The sequence below is a fragment of the Stomoxys calcitrans genome, chromosome 4 (assembly GCF_963082655.1).
Source record: "Stomoxys calcitrans chromosome 4, idStoCalc2.1, whole genome shotgun sequence".
Classification (NCBI taxonomy): Eukaryota; Metazoa; Arthropoda; class Insecta; order Diptera; family Muscidae; genus Stomoxys; species Stomoxys calcitrans.
The window spans coordinates 159,907,940-159,914,947 of record NC_081555.1 but is presented as its reverse complement, the minus strand read 5'-3'; the positions used below and the strand labels follow the sequence as shown (position 1 = coordinate 159,914,947).

Sequence of the window (7,008 nt, the reverse complement as noted above, 5' to 3'; positions counted from 1 at the left end):
GTCGCACTGTGGGACGCCTTTCAGACTCGGCTTTAAAAAAGGTCACTTATCATTGAGTTAAAATTTGAATCAGAAGGCACTCATTGATATGTGAGAATTTGCCCCTTCTCGTGGTGGTTCTTGGTGGTCATGTTCTTCCTTAGGGTAATGTTCTCATTATGGGAGGGATGGCATCTCGGACACTTCGACTCATATATGGATGTCAAATTCGTGCTGCATTTCCAAATCCTTTTAATTTAAGCCCCATATTGCCATGACTGATAAATATGAACCGTTTGGAGGGTGTTTTGGGGCTGACAATAGATATCTAATTCGTTCTTTGTTCCCTACGGAAATGAAGTTCAGTTCGGGGGATGCTTTAGGGCGTACCCCAAAACACTTGGCTCCAAAATTGGATATCAAATTCGTTTTCTATTCTCAAATACCTTTTATTTGAGTCCCATATTGTCATAATGGGTCAAATAACCCATTTGACGTATATTTAGGAGGGTACCGCTCGCATTTATTATCCGATTTTGCCAAAATTTGTGACAGTGAGTTGTGTTAGGCCAGTTGACATCCTTCTTCAAATTGGCCCAGGACGGTCTAGATTTGGTTATAGACCGATCTCTCGATTTCAGGTCTAAGGCCCATAAAAGGGCGACATCGGACAAAAAATGGGCCTTTTATGGGTCCAAGACCTTAAATGGAGAGATTGGTCTATATGGCAGCTATATTCAAATCTGGACCGATCTGAGCCAACTCAAAACTCAACTCACTCACAACTCACATCGGACAATAAATGCATCTGTTATGGGCCTAATACCTTAAATCGTGAGATCGGTCTATATGGCAGCTATTTTCAAATCTGGACCGACCATTTATTATCCGATTTTGCCAAAGTGTGGGACAATGATTTATGTATTAGGCCAGTCGATATCTCTCTTCAATTTGGCCCAGATCGGACTAGATTTGGATATAGCCGCCATATAGACCGATCTCTTGATTTAAGGACTTGGCCCCATATAAGGTGTTTTTTTTTTTGTTCGAATTCGCCGAAATTTGTGACAGTGAGTTATGTTAGGCCCTTCGGAATCCTTCTTCAATTTGGTTGTTGTATAGACCGATTTCTCGATTTAAGGGTTTTGGCCCATAAAAGGTGCATTTATAGTCCGATTTTGCCAAAATTAGGTACAGTGAGTTGTGTTAGGCCCCTCGACATCTTCCTGGAATATTTCACATATCGGTTCAGATTTGGATATAGCTGCGATATAGAAGATCTCTCGATGTACAGTGATTTGTATAAGGCTAGTCGATATCCTTCTTCAATATGGCCCAGATCGGTCTTTTAGATTTGGATATAGCTGCCATATAGACCGATCTCTCTATTTAGGGTTTTGGGCCCATAAAAGGCGCATTAATTATCTGATCTCGCCGAAATTTGGGACCGTGAGCTATGTAAAGCCCTTAGACATCCCTCTCCAATTTGGCCTAGATCGGTCCAGATTTGGATATAGCTGCCATATAGACCGATCTCTCGATTTAAGGACTTGGCCCCATATTAGGTGAATTTTTTTGTTAGAATTCGCCGAAATTTGGGATAGTGAGTTATGTTAGGCCCTTCAATATCCTTCCTCAATTTGGCTGTTGTATAGACCGATTTCTCGATTTAAGGTTTTTGGCCCATAAAAGGTGCATTTATAGTCCGATTTTGCCAAAATTAGGTACAGTGAGTTGTGTTAGGCCCTTCGACATCCCCCTTCAGTTTGATTTAGATCGGTTCAGATTTCAATATAGCTGCCATATAGACCGATCTCTCGATTTTAAGTCATGGCCCCCAAAAAGGTACATTTATAGTCCGATTTCGCTAAAATTTGACACAGTGATTTATGTTAGGCTTTTCGACATCCGTGACGTTTGTGGTTCAAATCGGTCTATCTTTGGATATGGATACAAGGACCAAAATTTTGTTGTACAAAATTGAAATATGGCATGTACTGATTAGACCTCTCAATATCCGTGTCAAATTTGGGGACATAAATTATGGTTTTTTCACTGGATTATGACAAAAGGTGGTTTTCTTATACAGCCGAGGTGGTGGGTATCCAGATTATGACAAAAGGTGGTTTACTTATACAGCCGAGGAGGTGGGTATCCAAAGTTCGACCCGGCCGAACTTAACACATTTTTACTCCTTTTATTAAATTTCATCAAAATCTGTGTAGATTTAGATACAGCTCCAATGTCAGGGTCTTTGCTAACGCATTTACCAACCGATTTTCTTAAAATTGTGCACAACGATTTCGTCTATGACTCCTACAATATGTACGGATTTTGGTTGAAATTTTATACTTAAATTTTATGTAAATTTTTATTGCGAGAATTTAGCCTGCATACCCAATGTGTTGTAGGGTATCAAAAGATCGGCTTCGCCCGACTTTAGCCCGCCCTTACTTTTTTATACCAAACTTTTCTTCCAGTTTCTCAATTTGCTCTCAAATTCTTTCATATAAGATCCTTTTTATTGCGTTGCATATATTGGGCTGCCCAAAAAGTAATTGCGGATTTTTTAAAATAAAGTAAATGCATTTTTAATAAAACTTAAAATGAACTTGAATCAAATATACCTTTTTTACACTTTTTTTCTAAAGCAAGCTAAAAGTAACATCTGATAACTGACAGAAGAAAGAATGCAATTACAGAGTCACAAGCTGTGAAAAAATTTGTCAACGCCGACTATATGAAAAATCCGCAATTACTTTTTGGGCAACCCAATACATACATGCCCGTTTTGGATCAAACTTTTTGTACCAGATTTGTATTTTTCTTGCAAATACCTGTTATTTGATATCCACATTGTCCTATAACACTGCAGCGCAGGGGTTAGCATGTCCTTCTAAGACGTTGAGCGCCTGGCATCCAATCCTGGCGAGACCATCAGAGAAATTTTCGGCTGTGGTTTTCCCCCTTCTAATGCTGGCAACATTTGTGAGGTACTATGCCATGTAAAACTTCTCTCCAATGAGGTGTCGCACTGCGGCACGTCGTTCGGACTCGGCTATAAAAAGGAGGCCCCTTGTCATTGAGCTTAAATATTGATTCGGACTGCACTCATTGATATGTGAGAAGTTGGCCCCTATTCCTTAGTGGAATGTTCATGGGTTGATTGATATGTGAGAAGTTTGCTCCTGTTCCTTAGTGGAATGTTCATGGGTAAAATTTGTTGTTGTATTGTCCTATACCTATATTGCAAACATTCCTTTGAGGGAAGCTTTTTGGGGGTAGGACATCCCCCGAGGACCAAAAAATAACTTCTTGAGACCTTATGTTGCATGCCTCAATCATTACACGATTTTTTTTTTCTTTTAACATAAACTGAGTTAATTTGTGCACACTGGGTAGTGGTTACCCTAGTACCCAAACATAGTACCCATTTACTTAAAATTTGTTGCGTATGATGATGAATTTGTTGTTAATGGTCATTCATTTGTGCCATCAATCTACTCTCTGAAATACCACATCTCCCACAAGGTATTATTAAAATCCAGAACATATGAATTTATGCATTTTCTTAAATATTCGATTGTGAACAACAAAAAAAAAAACACAATCCGCAAAATGCAATCATGCATAGCAATCTTTTCCAAAGAGTAAAGAATGGACACTGTGAATTCCTTTGTCACATTTCAAATTGTGGTATTTGCACAAACTCTACAGAGTAATTGCCTTTGCTTCGACATCGTTGACAATATAATTGAATGTCAGAGATCACATTAACAAAGGAGGAGGGAGGAGCTTAGCATTGAATTATATTGGCTCTCAACAAAGGAGCAATTTAAAACCGAAATGAGTAGAATGTGAACAAATCTGTAACAATGGCAGAATTTGGGAAGGGTAGAGGCAATTTTTGTATATCCCAATCTGTTTAAGGTAGAGAAATTGAAAATGGTACATCAGTCAATGTTCGAAGACAACCAGTGTCTGGTGAAGAGAGATACTCACATTGACGCACATAGAAAACATCTATCAGCACAAGTGGACGTCGATGTCGTTTTACCAATCTGGAAATTCGATGAAAATATACTCGGTGTAATAAATTAGAGGCAAAGCTCATATGGGTTTGTTATGCTTGGCGAAAGCGACAACTGCTTAATGGTAACCATGTGAGTAAGTGGCATGACGACTTCATCAGCTGTCATATCAAATTTTAACTGGAATTTGATTTAATGACAAGAAATTTATGTACGTCCAAGCTTTAAGGATCAACAAACTTTTCGTCATAATAATAATGATGACATCTGAAGAATATCCATCATAAAAGAGATTTCCACAGCAACCAAGGCATTAACAAAAGGCAATAATATATACAGAAATATATTCCTAAAGCATCTTTTGCTCGCACCTACTTACTACTCACCTATCCCCAAACGCATTCACACCTCACACATTTCGTTTATCCAGTCTCACATTTAATAACCTTTGCAGTCAATAGCACTTCGGATTGGTGTTGTTGTTATGACGCGATGAGGTGGAAATGTTTCATTTGCTACCTTTTTTTTACTTTACCTCAATGAGTAATACAAACAAACATGGTGGAAAATGCGTTGGGAAATTGAAATTTCGATTATGTGCGAATATATGTAAATAATAGGGTGGATGGTAAAAAAAGCAAAAGTAAAAAAATATTTTAATGAAAACAAGTACAAAGGCGTTTGGATACCCATCACCTCGGGTATATGTGCAAACCATTTTTCGTCAAAATCCATTGAAAAATGCATAAATATGCCCCATAGCTGAATTGAAATATATTCCGATTTGGACCAAATACTAATGGGTACAGACATTGTTCAATTGTGTATAACAAAATATTGGTCTTTCAATATGTGAGAAGTTTGCCCCTGTTCCTTAGTGGAATGTTCATGGAAAAAATTTGCATTTTGCATTTTTGCCAAAGAAATTCTTGTACCACAGCAATGTTGTAGGGCATAATAAAAGTTTCTACCATATTGGCGTACGAGTGTTAAATTAGATAATGGAATAGAGTATACACACCCTTTATCCATTACTATAGGACGGTAGTTTTTTATACCCACCACCGAAGGATGGGGGTATATTCATTTTGTCATTCCGTTTGCAAAACATCGAAACATCCAATTCCGACGATCTAGCCATGTCCGTCCGTCTGTCTGTTGAAATTACGCTACAGTCTTTAAAAATAGAGATATTGAGCTGAAACTTTGGACAGATTCTCTTAATGTCCATAAGCAGGTTAAGATCGAAGATGAGCTATAACGGACTATATCTTCATAAAGCCCCCATATGGACCGATCCGGCGATTTAGGGTCTTTATGGGCCTAAGACCCTAAATTGCACATTTATTATTCGATTTTGCTGAAATTTGGGACAGTGAGTTGTGTTCCGCTCTTGAATATCGTTCTTCAATTTGGCCCAAATGGGTCTAGATTTGGATATAGCTGCCTTGAGACCGATCCGCCGATTTAGAATCTTAGGCCCATAAAAGCCACATTTATTATCCGATTTTGCTGAAATTTGAAACAGTGACTTGTGTTGAACCCCTCGACATATTACTGCATTTTGGCTCACATCGGTTCAGATTTATATATAGCTGCCATATAGAACGATCTTTCGATTTAAGGTCTTGTGCCCATAAAAGGCGCATTTATTGTCCGATGTTGCCGAAATTCGGGACACTGAGTTGTGTAAGGCCCTTTGACATCCTTCTTCAATTCGACACAGATCGCTCCAGATTTGGATATAGCTGCCACATTGACCGATCTCTCGATTTAAGGTTATTGGGCTCATAAAAGGCTCATTTATCGTCCGATGTCGCCGAAATTTGGGATAGTGAGTTGTGTTAGGCCCTTCGACATCCTTCTTTTATTCGGCACAGATCGGTCCAGATTTGGATATAGCTGCCATATAGACCGATCCGCCGATTTAGGGTCTTAAGTCAATAAAAGCCACATTTATTATCCGATTTTGTTGAAATTTGGGAGAGTGACTTGTGTTAGGCCCTTCGACATACCTCGTCAATTAAGTTCAGATCGGTCTAGATTTGGATATAGCTGCCATATAGAGCGATCTCTCGATTTAAGGTTTTGGTCCCCTAAAAGGCGCATTTATTCTCCGATGTCGCCGAAATTTGATACAGTTAGTTAAGTTAAGCCCCTCGACATATTTCTGCAATATGGCTCAGATCGGTTCAAATTTGGATATAGCTGCCATATAGACCGATCTCTCGATTTAAGGTTTTAGGCCCATCAAAAGCGCATTTATTGTCCGATTTTGCCAAAAATTGGGACAGTGAGTAAAGTTAAGCCCCTCGATATACTTCTTTAATTTGGTCAGGATCGATCCAGATTTGAATATAGCTGCCATATAGACCGATCTCTCGATTTAAGGTTTTGGGCGCATAAAAGGCGCATTTATTGTCTGATGTCGCTGAAACTTGGGATTGTGAGTTGCGTTAGGCCCTTCTATATACTTCTTTAGTTTGGTCAGGATCTATCCAGATTTGAATATAGCTGCCATATAGACCGATCTCTCGATTTAAGTGTTTGGTCCCATAAAAGGCGCATTTATTGTCGATTTCACTGAAATTTGACACAGTGATTTATGTTAGACTTCTCGACATCCATGTCGTATATGGTACAGATAGGTTTATTGTTAGATATAGCTGCTGAAAAGACCAATATTTTGTTATACATAATTGAACAATGACTGGCATTGATTAGTATTTGGTCCAAATCGGAACATATTTCGATATAGCTGCTATGAGGCATAAGGTATGCATTTTTCACCGGATTTTGACGAAATGAGGTTTACTTATATACCCGAGATGATGGGTATCCAAAGTTCGGCCCGGCCGAACTTAACCCCTTTTTAATTGTTAATGTAATCATTTCGTTGGTAACACCTCGAAATATTGATCTGCGACGCCATATATAGTATAAATATTCTTGATCGTCTCAACATTCAGAGTGAGATATAGCCAAGTCCGTCGGTTGA

The 7,008-nt window shown here is 38.7% G+C and overlaps 1 protein-coding gene across 1 annotated transcript in view; it reads left to right on the top strand.

Annotated features, from left to right (window-relative positions):
• The window catches only part of LOC106092915 (uncharacterized), a 134,293-nt gene that overhangs the window by 627 nt on the left and 126,658 nt on the right, over nt 1-7,008 (top strand). The gene's annotated exons all lie outside the window — the stretch shown is intronic.